The sequence below is a fragment of the Cnephaeus nilssonii genome, assembly GCF_951640355.1.
Source record: "Cnephaeus nilssonii genome assembly, chromosome: 10".
Classification (NCBI taxonomy): domain Eukaryota; kingdom Metazoa; phylum Chordata; class Mammalia; order Chiroptera; family Vespertilionidae; genus Cnephaeus; species Cnephaeus nilssonii.
The window spans coordinates 45,486,763-45,503,947 of NC_137081.1; the positions used below are offsets into that span (position 1 = coordinate 45,486,763).

At 38.6% G+C, this 17,185-nt stretch overlaps 1 long non-coding RNA gene across 1 annotated transcript; it reads right to left on the bottom strand.

Moving 5' to 3' along the window:
• Positions 1-1,776: 1,776 nt before the first annotated feature.
• LOC307105830 lies at positions 1,777-10,879 on the bottom strand. Its single transcript, XR_013814054.1, has 3 exons — positions 10,808-10,879; positions 8,513-8,617; positions 1,777-3,451 (listed from the first exon to the last, which is right to left on the bottom strand). It is a non-coding gene; the product is annotated as an uncharacterized lncRNA (long non-coding RNA).
• Positions 10,880-17,185: the final 6,306 nt, after the last annotated feature.

Consider the following 17,185-nt stretch of genomic DNA (forward strand, 5'->3'; position numbering starts at 1 on the left):
AGAGAGAAACTTCGATCAGCTGCCTCCAGCACACCCCACACTGGGGATGTGCCCACAACCAAGGGTACACATCCTTGACCAGAATCGAACCTGAGACCCTTCAGTCCACAGGCCGATGCTCCATCCACTGAGCCAAACCAGTTAGGGCAAAACATTTTTATTTTATAATAAAACCTGTTTAAAATATGAAAGGCTCATATTCTGGTATGAATCAATATAATAAAATATAATTATTAATATTTAAAAGCACATTAAATGCCTAATCAATCCTACCTAATAAAATAGTAATATGCAAATTGACCGCACCTTCGCTATGCCCAAGCCACGCCCACCAGCCAATCAGGGCGAGCATGCAAATTACCCAACAAAGATGGCGGTTAATTTGCATATGCTGAGGGAGGGAGGAACGAAGACCGAAGACAACTTGGAAGAGGGAGGAAAAGCGGAAAGCAAGGTGGCTGCTAGAGGGAAAGCCTGGGCGGGGCGAGGCGGGGCGGGGCGGGCCGCAGCAGCCCTCGGGTGCAGGCACGGCGGCCACAACCGTGGCAGCAGTGGCAGCGCACGTGGCTGCAGCGGCCGCTTGCAGGATTCTTCCTGCAAATGGGCTACTAGTCAATAATGAGAAATATTCACAAAATCTGTTCCATGAAAAGACATTTTTCAATTTTATTTTTTTATTTTATTTTTTCTTCTTCTATATTTTATTGATTTTTTTACAGAGAGGAAGGGAGAAGGAGAAGGATAGAGAGTAAGAAACATCGATGAGAGAGAAACATCGATTCAGCTGCCTCCTGCACATTCCCCACTGGGGACACACCTGCAACCAAGGTACATGCCCCTGACGGGAATCGAACCTGGGACCTCTCAGTCCACAGGCAGACGCTCTATCCACTGACCCACACCGGTCAGGGTACATTTTTCAATTTTAAAACATGTTGAAATAATGCATAGAAAAAAACCATGAAGGGAAATAATTTAAATGTCAACTATGTCTAAACACCCTTCCCTACTACAACAAACCAAGGTTCCTTCGGAAAATGGCTGACTCCAGAACTAGTAAGAAATGTACAAGATGACTCTGGAATATTTTACTGTATCAGAAAGTAACAGGCCCTCAAAATGATGATGGTACACCAAAAGGACTCAAAAGCTGGTTTGACAGAATAACTACTTGCTTAATCTGGGATCATCAAAATCAGTAACAGAAACAGATTATAACCCATTGAATTTAAAAAAGAATCCCAGCTCTGGCCGGTGTTGCTCAGAGGTTAGAGCATCAGCCCGAGCACCAGGATTGATTCCCAGTTTGGGTCAGGTAACCCAACCTGGATTGCAGGCTGCTTACCTGGCCCCAGTCAGATCACATGCAGGACACAACCAATCGATATTTCTCTCCCTCACTCTCTCTCTCTCTTTCTCTTTCCCCCTCCCTCCCTTCCACTCTCAAAAAAGAAATCAATGAAAAAAATATCCTCGGGTAAGGATTAAAAAAAAAAAGAATCCTAGAGTCTATTCTGTTATAAACAAAGAAATGCATAATGGGGAGAAGCTTTTCCTTATTGTAGAATGTCAACTAATGAATGTAGATGGTAAACCACCATTTTATAATCACAGTAAAATACTGATTAAACAGTTTGCTTCCAGTAGTGGATTTAAAACTACTGGGTACAAGTTTGATGGGAAACAGGGTAATGTTAGTCTCAGAGTATTTCCCCACAGATTATATATAAATATAAAAGAGGAACCTGGCAGACATCTCTAAACTGAGTGGTCGAAGTTAACCTCACCAACGATGAAACAAACTGATATCATGGACTTTCTGCTTTGACACACTGAGAAGGACAAATACAATTTGTCACAGTATTACAAAAATATGCATTATATGAATTTAATCATGAAGAAACAATCAAACTAATCCAAAATGAAAATTTATAAAACTAACCTATACTCTACAAAAATGTCAGTCCTGAAAAACAAAGAAAGCTTGAAGAACTGTTTCAGATTAATGGAGACTAAAGATTTGTGACAACTAAATGTAGTATGTGATTCTAGACTGGGTTCAGGATGGAGAAAAAAAGCTATAAAAGAATTGCTAAAAATCAACTGGCAAAATTTGAAATGTGAACTCCATATTAGAAAATAGTACTGTATGTATCAATGGTAAATTTCCTGAGTCTTGGTAATTCTACTACAGTAAGTGTCCTTGTTTTTAGGAACTCCATACTAAAGAACTTAGGAGTAAGGGGTCAAGATAGTATCTGTAACCTACTCTCAAATGGTTCAACAACAACATACTGATAGGGTGGGGCAAAAATAGACTTACAGTTGTTCATATGGAAAATAATACAATTAATAAATAAATACTAATACAAGAATAAACTTTGTGCTTTCTGTACTCACAAATGTAAACCTACATTTGTCTACCCTGTATTTATATAAGAAGAGAGAATGATTGCCTGGCAGGTGTTGCTCAGTGGTTGAGCATCATCAACCCATGAATCAGGAGGTCACAGTTTGATTGCCATCAGGGCACATGACCAGGTTTCAGGCACCAACACCAGTAGGGGGTGTGCAGAAGACAGCATATCAATGTTTCTCTCTCACTGATGTTTCTATCTCTCTCTCCCTTCCTCTCTCTGAAAATCAATAAAAACATAGTTTTAGAAAAACAAACATTTTTTTTTTAAAAGGAGAGTGATCAAAGCAAATATAGCTAAATGTTAACAACTGGTGAATCAAGATAAAGGATATACAGAGCACTATTCTTGCAACTTTCTGCAAACAAAGTTTTTTTTCAAAATTCAGTTTTTTAAAAAGGTAACTGACTATTCTAATAATGTAATGAAGGTACAGGAAATTAAAGCATTGTGCTAAATATCCCAAGACTACCTTTAAAGTTGCTTTTAAAAATAAATTTCTCAATTGCTTATTTACTTGTAATAGAATAATAATTTGAGCTTTCTTGCTTTAGAAGGGAGTATTTTGCACTAGAAGCAGTGTACCAAAGTGGCAGTTAGAGAAAGTAGTAGTTTTGAATATGGGCTCTATAGTCAGATTGCCTGAATCTGAATTTCAGCTTTCCATATGTTCTTAGGCAACTATCCATTTAGACCAATGTACATTGTAACAAATGATAATACTACCTGGTATCACTAAGACTATCGTGAGAATTAAATGAGATAATGCATCTATGGCACCAAATAATAGATAGTAAATTGGTGTCACAATGTCAAAAATGCCATTCTAATATATATTTTAAAATAAATTACATGAAAAGTAACAGGAAAGAAAATAAGTCTGATTTCTAATTTTTTTTTAAAGGAATAGAATTTTTTTGCCATATTAATTAGACAAACATCTTATTATGTTACTTACTCATCCCCAAAGAGTTGATGGGTATATTCAGGAAAGAAAGTTCTAATATCATTCTCAAGATCTTCGGGGAAGCGAACTGTTTAAAAGAAAAAAAATGTAGAGATATTAAAGATATTAAAGGTGACAGGTTATTTCAATTTCAAGAATTTCATTATACAGTCAATATTTTTCTTAAAGTTGTTGCTTTTCCATTATATGACTTATAATGAAGTCTCATGAGACAAATGAACAATAAAAATAAAAAAATCACTTCGAGTATTTTAGTACCAAAAATCTACTGATTTGGTGGCCGGAGAAGTCAATGGGGGAAAAGGAAACATGTAATATTTTAAACAATAAAGAATTAAAAATAAGTAAATAAACAAACAAATCAACAAAATTTTAAAAAAGAAGAAAAAACCTACTGATTCTAAGAATTAGAAAACTAGGTATGACAGAGGCATCTGATTTAGTTTATATTTTTCTGTATGTTCATACACAATGAAAAAATTAAACAAAACCAAAAAAGACACTTTGAGATAAGAAAAAGTTTCAACATCAAGGAAACAAAAACAAAATCTACAGGAAACATTCGAACAACAATAATCTGAGTTGATGAAGCCTATATCATCACATCATTTTTTATGACTGTAAGATAATATTTATGTTGTTTCTAGTTTTGGGTTTTTTTGTGTTTTTTTTTTCTATTAAAAATCACCCTAATTGGATTGGCTCAGTGGATAGAGCGTCGGCCTGCGGACTGAAGGGTCCCGGGTTCGATTCCGGTCAAGGCCATGTACCTTGGATGCGGGCACATCCCCAGTAGGGGGTGTGCAGGAGGCAGCTGATCAATGTTTCTCTCTCATCGATGTTTCTAACTCTCTATCCCTCTCCCTTCCTCTCTGTAAAAAATCAATAAAATATATTTAGAAAAAAAACAAAAAAATAAAAAATAATGCTGTGCCCTGGCCAGGTGGCTCAGTTAGTTGGAGCGATGTCCCATATACCAAAAGGTTACCGGTTTGATTCTCGGTGAGGGCACATACCTAGGTTGCTGATCCCTGGTTGGGGTGCGGAGGCAAATGATTGATGTTTCTCTTTGATTTTTATCCCTCCTCTCTTTTTCTCTCCCTACCTCTGTCTCTAAAAAAATCAATAAAAACATATCCTCAAGTAAGGATTAAAAATAAATAATAACACTGCAATGACATCTTTATATATAATACCTTGCTGTACTTTTACAATACACACAAGGTAAATTCCTGGCAGTAGAAATGCTTAGTGAAAGTACTAAAATATTTTTTATAAATACTACCTAAATGCCCTCTAAAAATACTGTAATAGTTTATATACCAACCAGCAGCTTTTAAACTCCTTTGTTTCCCACATCCTTGACAATACTCTCTATCCCCAACTTTAATTTCTACCAGTCCAAAATGGAAATGGGAATCCTGTTACTTGTATTTGTATGTACTGTGAATACTGACATTATTGAACAGTTTCCCAATATAATTTATCTTATGAAGAAAAATTTTACAAAAAAAATCCTTAAGCAATTGAAGAATGAAAAAAGATGAGTTGTAGATGAAAAATTGCTAATATTGTCCTCACAAAGCAAGTCACTTGCAGAGTACCAAAGTATCAACAGATTACTGATTTACAGAAGAAAAGACCTGTAGAGATCTGGCACTTAACACCTTTCCAAGGGATCTTAGAATTAACTCATTATTGGATAGACCAACATAATGTGCCTCCTGATTTAATGCAATATAACGTATACACCATCACCTATAAAAGCTTTCTTTCCAAAAATATTTATCTTAGATCTAAACCAGCTTTATTGTCTTCCACTTTAAAGAAATAGAGGGGCCCTACCCAGTTTGGCTCAGTGGATAGAGCGTAGGCCTGTGGACTGAAGATTCCCAAGTTCGATTCCGGTCAAGAGCACATGCCTGGGTTGCAGGCTCAATCCCCAGTAGGGGGCATGCAGGAGGCAGCCAGTCAATGACTCTCCATCACTGATGTTTCAATCTCTCTCTCCCTCTCCCTTCCTCTCTGAAATCAATAAAAAATATAAATATTTAAAAAAAAAAAAGAAATATAGAGGGTAGGGGAACAAGTTACATGCTACCAAAAGGAAATAAAAATATCCAGAATGTACAAACTGAATAAAGAAATTGAAAAAGATACAAATAAATGGGAGCATATATTGTGCTCATGGGTAGGAAGACTTAACATCATTAAAATGTCCATTCTACCCAAACCAATCTATAGGTTCAATGCAATGCCTATCAAAATACCAATGGCATTTTTCAAGAACATAATAATCCAAAAATTTATATGGAACCACAAAAGACCCCAAATAGCCATACAATGTTGTATGCCAACACTGGATATAGTCTTCAGGAGTAGTCACACAAAAAATAACATGTTACTAATAATATTATTATGTAGTTGTCACTTGAACATTAACTGTGTGTCAGGCAATTTGCTAAAAATTTTATAATCATTACTAGAGGCCTGGTGCACGAATTTGTGCACAGGTGGAATCCCTTGGCCTGGCTGTCAATCGGGGCTGATTGGGGCCGTCTCGCCCAGTCCCAATCAGGGCCAATCCGGGGCCAGCTGGCCGGGGGGAGGGACCTTGGGAGGTTGGCCAGCCGCGGGAGGTTGGCTATGGGAGCGCACTGACCACCAGGGGGCAGCTCCTGCGTTGAGCATCTGCCCCTTGGTGATCAGCGTGCATCATAGCAACCAGCTGACTGGTCGTTCAGTCATAACAGTCGCTTAGGCTTTTATATATATATAGATTGCAGCTAATCCTCACAAAAGCTATTGAATGTTCATTTCATAGATGAATGATGCAAAAAGGACTAATTTGCTCAAGGTTATACAGTTAAGTAGTGGGTTTAAAGCTGAACACCACACAAGTTGGTATAGATGAATACAAGAATAATTATTGGATAATTATTTTTAATAGTGAGAGAAGAAGCAATCCCCAATACGGAATCCTAGCATATTACCTTTTTAGGTAATATGCAAGTCGACTGAACTGCGGAATGACCGGTCACTATGACACGCACTGACCACCAGGGGGAAGACACTAAACGCAGGAGCTGCCCCTGTGGTCAGTGCACTCCCACAGTGGGAGCACTGCTCAGCCACAAGCTGGGCTGATGGTTGGCGAGCACAGCAGCCTGCCTCTGCGGCAGTGCTAAGGATGTCCAACTGCGGCTTAGGCCTGCTCCCTACAGGCCTAAGTCGTCAATCAGACATCCCCTGAGGGATCCCAGACTACAAAAGGGCGCAGGCCGGGCAGAGGGACCCCCGTCCCCCAGTGCACAAATGTTGTGCACCGGGCTTCTAGTACTTAAATACGTTATGATACAGTCACAGTGTACTACAAATTTAAAAGAATAAGATAGATCTATATGAATTTTTACAGAGAATGATATTCAAGACATTGTTAAGCTAAATAATAAAAGAGCCTTACCACAGGCTCCTGGTTTTAGAAAAATAATGTCTGTACAAGGAAAAAAAATCTAGATCAGTATTATCTTTTACCTTATTTGTCATTTTCTTTGTATTTCTATTATGTTTGTACTAGAGGCCCGGTGCATGAAAATTCATACACTGGAGGAGGGGGTCCCTCAGCCCGGCCTGTCCCCTCTCACAATCCAGGAGTCCTCAGAGGCGGGAGGTGACCCGGAGATCAGGGAAAGGCCACGCCCCATCACACCTCTGCTGCTGCCACTGCCAGCAGCACAAGCCTCAGCTGACCCTGGTTTCCTGAGCCTCAGGCGGCCCTGGGTGGCTGGGCAGCCGCCATCCGAGGCTTGCCTGTGCCTCGGGCTGGCCCTGGGCAGCTGGGGGGCTGAGGGGACTCCGGAGGCAGGCGTCCCCATGGGGCTGAGGGGACTGGGTGGCGTCACCTTGTGGCTGTGGGCACCGCCATCTTTGTGATGGTGTGAGGGTCAATTAGCATATTCCCTCTTTATTAGATAGAATTGTTTAAATGACAGCAGCTGGCATTTATTGAGAATTTCTAAAAGTTAAGTTATTCAAGCACTTTACTTGTGTTTAACCTTTCGTTTAATCTTTACAACCACTATAAAGTAAACACTATCAACTCAATTTTAAAGATTAGGAAATGGGGACATAAAAAGTGACTGAACCAGGATTTATGAGTATATAATTAAACAGTGTTACTGAAGTATAATTTATATACCATACAACTCACTTGTATTAAGTGTATAATTCAATAATTTTTAGTAAATTTAAAATTGTGTAACCATTGTCACAATCTCATTTTAAAATGCTGCTATGATTCCCAAAAGAAATCCCATGCTCATTTTCAGTCATCTCTGTTCCCACCTTCAACCCCAGGCAATCACTAAATCAACTTTCTGTGACAGAATTGGCTTTTCCAAACATTTCATACAAAAAGAATCATACAGGATATGGGGTAGTTTTGTTTTGTTTTTGGTCAGGTTTCACTTAGAATGTTTTTGAGGTTCATCCATGTTTCAGCATTATCAGACCTTCATTCCTTTTTATTGTCACATAATATTCTATCATATAGATATACGTACCACACTTTATCTGTTTACTAATTGATAGATATCTGGGTTGTTTCCATTGTTTAGTTATTGTGAATAATGCTGCTATGAACATTCATGTATGAGTTTTTATATAGACATATGTTTTCATTCCTCTTGGGTAGATACCTAGGAGTAGAATTTCTGGGTCATTCAATAAATTCATGTTTTTAGCTTTTTAAAGAACCTGCCAAATGGTTTCCCAAAGTAGTTGTATTATTTTACATTCCCTTCAGCATTATATCAGTGTTTTTTCACATCCTCACCAACACTGTCTATTATTTTTATAAGAAAGAGTAAATATTTTAAAGAAGCTGAGACCACTTATTCATGTCACTTTTTGCCACACTGTACTTCCTAAATGTAAATTTTGCCACCTCTCAAACATCTACCCACTCCATGACATAAATCAAGACTGAATAAAATTTGAATATGTTCAATAAATGCAGAAAACTATATTTACACAAACAACTGCTCTTACATGAAATTCTACTTCAAAGATTAAATTATACATACACATACAGTACATACAGAATACCACTTAGAAATGGCATACATACCTAATTTTAGTTCAATTGCTGTGTTGGTGTTACATTTGTACTCTGCCAGTTTCTTCTCCTCTGCACTTTTGTACTCAACCAAAAATTTCTCCATAGCACCAAATCCTAAGAGAAAGATTTTTAAAGGTCTGATTGAAAATGGTTTAAATAGGCAAACCTAAAAATAGGGTTGTTATTAGAAGTGAAACAAAAGTAAGATTTAAAGCATTTTTATAGATCATAAAAGCATAGGTCATTGTTCACATGCTCCTAAATAAATGTACTAAGTATGAGTGCTCATTATAAAACGTCATTTGAGATAAAAGCTTATGAAGCAGCGCTGCTTTACATAAATGAGTACACCTGAAAATTAACATGACAGATTACTGACATTTTTGAATATTTAATACTAATATAAATTTCCTGCTACGATTTATGCCTATGTAGCCTTTTTAAAAGAAATATAAAAAAGGATGCTACTGCTCCACTAAGAAATAAAGTGAGAATGTCCTTTGACAATTACAATAACATTTCATTTCTAATACTGGAAAAATTATACCCAGAGTACTTCCATACTATTAAAAGAACTATGAACTGATAATGCATAGATTATCTCAGAAAGTATACACAAGAAACTGGTAACCATGGTTACCTCTAGGATAAGAGAAGGAATGGGGATAGGGTTAGAAAAGAAAATTTTCATTGTATTACAAATATTTTTACCATCTGTGCATAGTCATAAACTATTCCAGCTACTGGAATAAACAAATGGTTTTATAACGTGGCTAGTCATCAAGATATATAACAATTAATGAAAGAATCATTATCAAGAGGAACTTTCAAGCAAAGATGACAATAAGTCTCCCGACAAAATAAATATAAAAGTTAGTAAAAATTCAGGGGGAAAAATCATGAGCAGAAACAAAAAGGGTACAAGGACATGCCATAATACTTCAATAAGTGGTTAAAACACATACACAGAAAATGGGGAACACTTGAGGCAATTATAGATTAGTGATTTGGAATCAGAATTCCTGCATTCAAATCCAGTCTTCACCATTTATTTACTTCATCTGTGAATTACTTGACCTCTCCGACCCTAATCTATAAAATTGAGATAACAGAACCCACCTCGAAGAATTTATGTATCATCTAAGCAACAAAATTTAACTTGTGAAATCCCACATTAGCTTAATCCCCACAATTCTGTAACAGAAGTCGATACTATATCAAGTCCCATTTCGTATTAAAAAACTCAGGCTTAGAAAGAGGTTTATTTGCTTAATTGAGAGCACCCAACTACTAAATGGTGAAGCTGAGATTCCAATTTAGGTGTGATTCCTATAACATGTACACCCTATGCAGTACCTATGTTCCCCCTCTTTTATAGTACCAGTGTCCTCAATGATCCTACAGCTCTTCCTTAAACTTCTGCAGAGCTCAAGCTATATAGCCTGTCTATCCAGCACATCCAGAAAAGTGTAGTGAGACTACTATGAAGGCACTGGGAACAGAGATCATAAACTGTTCATCAGGTCAATAGATATGTAATTGGGGGGGGGGGAGGCATATATAGGGCACATCAAAACAGTCTTCATACACGTACCAAAAAATAGACATTATTATTAAATGTTGTTATTAAATGTTGTAAAGGAGACTCAATAGAGAGCGGAATAGAATGACCACTAGAGAATTACATTATGGTAGACACACTCTTAAGAAGAGTTTAGGCGAAGGAATAATGAGGGAACCGCTTTCTCAAAGGAAATCTAAGCCCATCCTAGAAATACTAAAGTGTGAGAGATTAAGGAGTCTGCCAAGTCAAGTCAACATTCAAGTGAGAGCCCCAGTGCAGGGCAAGGCAGCAATGCGCTAGCTCTTAAGCTGCCGGTAGTGGAAGGCGGCGGACCTGGAAGAGGAGGATCTAAGCGTTAAAATCAGCTGGCGGGAACAGAACCAGCCTGGCGTAGCCGAGGCAGCAGTGGGCAAAAGGCACGAAAGAGAAACAGGGCCTCAAAGCATCTGGCACCTTACAACCCGAATCGCGACGCTTTTCCCCCCGCCGGCCTCTCCGTCGCTCGCCAGGGGTCAAGTTCTTCGCAGAAGGCGCCGAACCCTGAGCAGCTGGGGGCGGGGGCGCGAACCTCGGCTCGCAAGAAGCTGCGCTCCGAGTTCTGCGCTCTCAGGCCGAAGCAGGCCTTCTGGAACCCAGGCCGGAGCCCGAAAGTTCCAAGCGGGCACTGTCACCACGGTCTCGGCATTCCTTCCCAAACCTGCCGGCCCCCTCCCCTCGGTAAACTTTTCCCGGGAACTTACCCGCCATTTCCGAGCTGGGAGCACCCGCGGCCGAGGAAGGACGAATCAACCCGCGCGCTCCCTGGCCGGAAGTGAGCGCATGGGATGACGCCTTTTCCCCCGCCCACCAATGAGAGGAGGAGACTCGGTGCGCGGGGCGGCGGAAGCAGCTCAGAAGGCGGGACTTACACCGCCGGGAAGGCTCGGACAGTTGCCTAGCCACCGCGGGCGCCGTCAGCCGTTTTGTAGGCCTGAAGTAGAGGAGGAGGCCGTAAAAGGGACCTTCTGTTTAGCCCTGGGAACGTTTCTTGAGGTTAATTTGAATTATATACTTTATGGCTTTCTGTCTCCCCCTCCTCCCCCCCGGCGATGTTTTGGAGACGGAGAGAAAAACTCTCCCCTTGGCCTGAACGATAGATCCAAACACCTGCACCTTAGTTTAAAATGTAGGAATTGAGTTGCAGTTGCGGGAGAAATTTTCACTTGCTTTATTTGTTTCTGTTTTTGCTGTTCATACTTGCTTCACCTCGTTTTTCTTTTCTCTCATGTTAACGGTATACGGTGCGCTATCAATTTAGGGACTCTGCGTTCACTCCTAAGGTTACTAGGCACCATGTAGTGCACTGAAATAGTTAATGCCTCGAGATCTGTCTTAGTGGCTTGAACCACATCGCAATATGCTCCTGTTTTCGGCCATTGGGCTTATTATTATTTAGTAACTGTTGAAACTGTTTGTCCCAGAGGATAAGCCACTTTTTTTTTTTTTGATAACCACAAGTTTCCCTACAGTGTTGTGCATACTGTAGAATGCCTTGTGTCAACACATGTTGGTTATTAGGTTTTACGATGATGCTAGAGCTAGAATGGACCCTCTAGAACGAATGCACCACTTCATTTTAGAGATGAGGAAACTAAAGCCCAGGAAAGAGAAATTGTCTAAGTCCTCTCAGTATACAGCCTGTGCAAGAGTCCAGTTCTCCAGATACCCCATATTTTATACTACACGGAGATGGGCCTCCTGAAGATAAGATCAAAAAAGGTACCGAGAATGCTCAGATCCTTTCCCTTTAAGCCTTAATGAGACACCAGAAATTATGATCATACAGTGTTAAATAGAAAACTGAATCAATACTATAATCAATGACATTATGGATCAAAAAAGGGAAGCAATATAGTCTTCAAAATGTCAAGACTTGCTATTTCTTTCCAAAACCACCTTATCTATAGATCAGTCAATTGCTGACCAGCAATTATGATCCTTATAATAAGAAATCAAGAAAATTTTTAACTGCAGCAAATCTGAAATGGATTAGTCCTGTGACTTCATGGTTAGTTGTAGTAAAGAAATATGATGAAACCTATACATGATAAATATGAATAAGAAATTAGATGAATATGAGTAAGGAATATGATGAGCTATATCATGTGACTCCCATTTAGTATGATCAGCTTGCAAAATTGAGGTTACAGTTTTAAATTATCCTTGTCTTAGAGCTATTCACACATTTATTAAAATACCACAGAATACATGTTTAGGTGCAGTTTGCCTAAAAGATAAAAAGAATGACTTCTTTCAGCATCGTAATAGTAAAATTACCAAAAAAGAAAATATATTTCCTTTTTTAGTAGGGTCTTTCCCCTCTTTTTGAATTTATATTTTACCTTATTCTAAAGGGGGTTTAGGAAGTGATTGTTGCCACCATGGGATAAAATATCTATGAAAAGGAATATGCTGTCCTACTATGTATGAAAGAGGCAGTATAGTGGTATGGAAAGTCCAAGCCATACTAGCCTAAGTTCTACTTTTTCATGATTGTGACCTTGTTTCATCTATTAAGTGGAGATAATATTACCTTCCCAGTCACCACACTAGTTGTTGTGAAAGTCAAATGGAAAATATTTATCAAAAATTCTATGTTAATATTAGGTGGTATTTGTATGATAACATTTATTCTAGAATAAGAGGTCTAGAAAAGGCCATATTACACTCTTAGGAATGAACTAGCAACCATGTGTTTGCTACAGGTTCAAGAGTATATAGACTAGTAAATTTTGCTATCATATCTTGAAACCTCCAGAAGGGATATTTCTTAAAGACATGGTATTAAACATATGGTCATCAAAAAGTAGAGGTAGGAAATCTGAAATCTAAAAGATAAAGGTAGGTACTTAATGTGTATTTTAAAATATATACAGAAAAATAACAATAACTAGTTAACTCATTTGTTTAGCTCATAGTGCTAATTGTATAGGGGTGGGATATGAGTTCCAGTTCCCAGTAAAGTTATCCAGAATCCCCTACCCAGCTGGATGACTTTCATATGAGATAAAATAAAGAAAATAAAAATAGACCAGCTAATATTCAAAACTACTGTTAGAGGAATAACTTAAAGACACACATTACCAACAGATTGTGCATTCCATTTTTTTAACTCTCATACACTGTCCATAGGTATAGAAACTAGTTTTTGAGAAGCAATTGAACAATTTTAACAACTTTAACACATTTTTCAATTTACATATCTTTTGAGGCAACAGTTGCACTTATAAGCATTTGTCCTACAAAACTATTTGTACAAGAATGCAAAGACATAGCAACAAAGATGTTCAACTCAGTATTAATTATACTGGCAAATTGGAAATAACTAAACATTCATTGAAAGTGGCTGGCTTTTTTTATTTTACATGATTATAAGAAAGGAAACATTTACAATTTGACTGATTATAACAGTGCTCTATAGTCCTCTTTGAAACATCCCTGTGGTTTGTTGAATATACCTTACTAGAGGCCCGGTGCATGAAAATTAATGCACTGGATGGGGGGTCCCTCAGCCCGGCCTGCCCGCTCTCACAGTCCAGGAGCCCTCAGGGGCGGCAGGCAGCCCATCGATCAGAGGAAGGGGACGCCCCATCACACCTCTGCTGCTGCCACTGCTGGTAGCGCAAGCCTCGGCCGGCCCTGGTTACCTGAGCCTCGGGCGGCCCTGGGCGGCTGGGCAGCCGCCATCCAAGGCTTGCCTGCGCCTCGGACAGCTCTGGGTGGCTGTGGGGCTGAGGAGACTGGAAGCCGCCATCTTGTGGCCGTGGGTGCCGCCATCTTTGAGGGCATGGCAGTCAATTAGCATATTCCCTCCTTATTGGCTGTGGGTGCCGCCATCTTTGAGGGTAGGGCAGTCAAGTAGCAAATTCTCTCCTTATTGGCTGTGGGCACTGCCATCTTTGTGATGGTGTGAGGGTCAATTAGCATATTCCCTCTTTATTAGATAGTACTAAAGGCCCAGTGCATGATTGAAATCGCGTGAAGAGGCACCCCGCAGGGGGCCGGGACCCATGCCTGACTTGCGCAGCGCCGGCCGCAGTGGGAGTCAGGCTGGACTGGCGCCGCGGAGGGCCGGGACCCACGCCTGACTCACAGTGTCCTCCGGCCCCCCTGCCTGTGTCCGCTCCGGTGCTGCCCAAGCTGCCACGCCAACTCAGGCAGGCCCCCCTGCCTCTCTCTCCGTCTCTGCTCCCAGCCTCACCTGCGCACGCAACCTCCTCCTGTCTAGTCATGACCCGTTATGGAGTCCCGGCCTAATTTGCATATTACCTCTTTTTATACACACACACACACACATCTATATCTATATCTATATCTATATCTATATCTATATTTTGTTTACAAAATGATCATCCAGTGGTGCCTTTTTTTACTCTTTGAAACTCTAATTCATAAGAATGGCATTAGTTATGTATGTCTACTTAGGGTGGGTTATACAATAATGCTATGATATTTCAAATTTCACAGTTAAAATGCTATTTCAAATATTCTTTATTCAGTTTTAGTCAACAAAAAAATGACGATTATGTCTATTTTTAAACTTTTTTTGCTGTTGTTTTACATTGTTTCTTAATATGAAAGTTTCCAGGTAGGGGAGGGTGAAGAAAACTTTATTAATGTTACTTAGATATTAAGGAAAAAAGACTAAAAAGTGGTGAAAATTATGACCAGAAATATTCATTTTAAACTGATGATACTGTTTCAGTCATTTTACCCATTTTACGTTTTGATTGTGGTGAAAAACACATCACATAAAATTGACCATCTTAATCATTTTTAAGCATACAGTTCAGTAGTGTTAAGTATATTCACAATGTTGTGAAAGCTGTCATTTTAATGAATTGGTTTTCATTTAACGACTTTGTAACTCATTTACTCATGTCACTATGCACAGCAAGACTCTTAACTTCAGGTGATCTGGACACACAAAGTGAAGAGCTTCTATACCAGTTATACACTGAGTGGCCAGATTATTATGATCTCTGAAGTGGCATAATAATCTGGCCACTCAGTGTATATCCTATATAATAAAAGGCTAATATGCAAATTGTCCCCTCCACCAGGAGTTTGACCAGCAGGCAGGCCGGCCAACCGCCCACATCCCCTCCCCCTGACCCTGACCAGACTGGCCAGACCCCACCCATGCACAAATTCATGCACTGGGCCTCTAATATATATATACACACACACACACACACACACACATATATACATATATATACACATACATATATACATACATATACATATATATACATACATACATATGTACATATATATACATATATATGTGTATATATGTGTGTGTGTGTATATATATATATATATATACACACACATACACACACACACACACACACACACACACACACACACTGAGTGGCCAGATTATTATGCGTTCAGAGATCATAATAATCTGGCCACTCAGTGTATAATGCTGTCAATTAAGTGTTTAGTTCAAGAATTATAAAAGAATTATAGAATTATAAGGTATTAAAAGAACTATAAAATAAAATTTAGCTTTATTGTAGTGTTTCTTATAATTTATTATTACAACTCAATTTTAAGGCATATATATATATATATATATATATAAATATATATATATATATATATATAAATATATATATATATATATATATATATATATATATATATATATATATATAGTTTTCAACAAGCAAAACCAACTAATTACTGTGCAAATTTGTAAAATTAAAAGAATTCTTTCTGAAAAATTTGCTAGAGGGATTCTAGACTTTAAGTTTGTCATTAATCTCATCAACACAGGGCTGTCAGAGAATCCCTTTGCCTGTCTCTTGAATGAGCTAAGAGGAAGAAAGGGTCATGCCAACTGGCACCATATAATAACAAAGAGAACCTGCTTCATCAGGTAAGATGGGTGTATTGGTAGGGTTAGGATGCATTTAAAGAATAAAAAAATAAAAAAATAACATTTTTTATATCTTTGTAAAATTACATTTTGTTGTATGTGAAGAAGTTTATTTTACTTCAGATATGGTGTTATTTATTTTTATACAGTTTTTAAGAATATATATTTCTTTATTGATTTCAGAGAGGAAGGGAGAGGGAGAGAGAGATAGAAACATCAATGATGAGAGAGAATCATTGATAGGCTGTCTCCTGCAAGCCCCCTACTGGGATTCAAGCCCGCAACCCAGGCATGTGCCTTTGGCTGGAATCGGACCTGGGACCCTTCAGTCCGCAGGCCGATGCTCTATCCACTAAGCCAAACCAGCTAGGGCTATTTTTACACAGTTTTAAGGGAAACTAAGGTATATTAAATAAATATAGAATCTGGAATTTTAGAACAGTGATTTTAGAAACCAAGTAATCTAGTCCTTGTCATATTTATTTATTTGGTGTACAAAATGCATAAAACTTTTGTTTACATCTCTTATAAATGTGTCTAATGCATTTTTAAAATATATATATTTTATTGATTTTTTACAGAGAGGAAGGGAGAGGGATAGAGAGCTAGAAACATCGATGAGAGAGAAACATCGATCAGCTGCCTCCTGCACACTCCCCCCGGGTATGTGCCCACAATCAAGGTACATGCCCTTGACCGGAACTGAACCTGCAACCCTTGAGTCCACAGGCCGACGCTCTATCCACTGAGCCAAACCAGTTAGGGCTCTAATGCATTTTTAATACTGCTAATTCCTATGTTAAATATTAATATTGTTAACTTTTAATTTTTTTAGACACCTGTGCAACCCTGAAGATCCCTGATTTAATCCCACACTCTTGCTTGAGGTTTCTCATTAAGTTACTGATAGAACCAGTACTATGGCCCAAGTTTCTCAATTTGGTCCTATGTTTTTCCACTTTTTTCTTCCCTTTCTTGCTGTAGAAAGGACTAATTTCCTTCATGAAATAGTTTACTTTAGAGAGAAAGTAACTGTATCTGGCACATTGATTCAATGTTTGTTGAATGACTTTGTAGTAATATCATCAAAAATACAAAGCACCCTTACCCCTCTCCCTCCCCCACCCCCAAACAACTTTTGTTCAAGCACTGAGTGGTTCTTGGGTCTAGAAACTGCTAAGTTTCT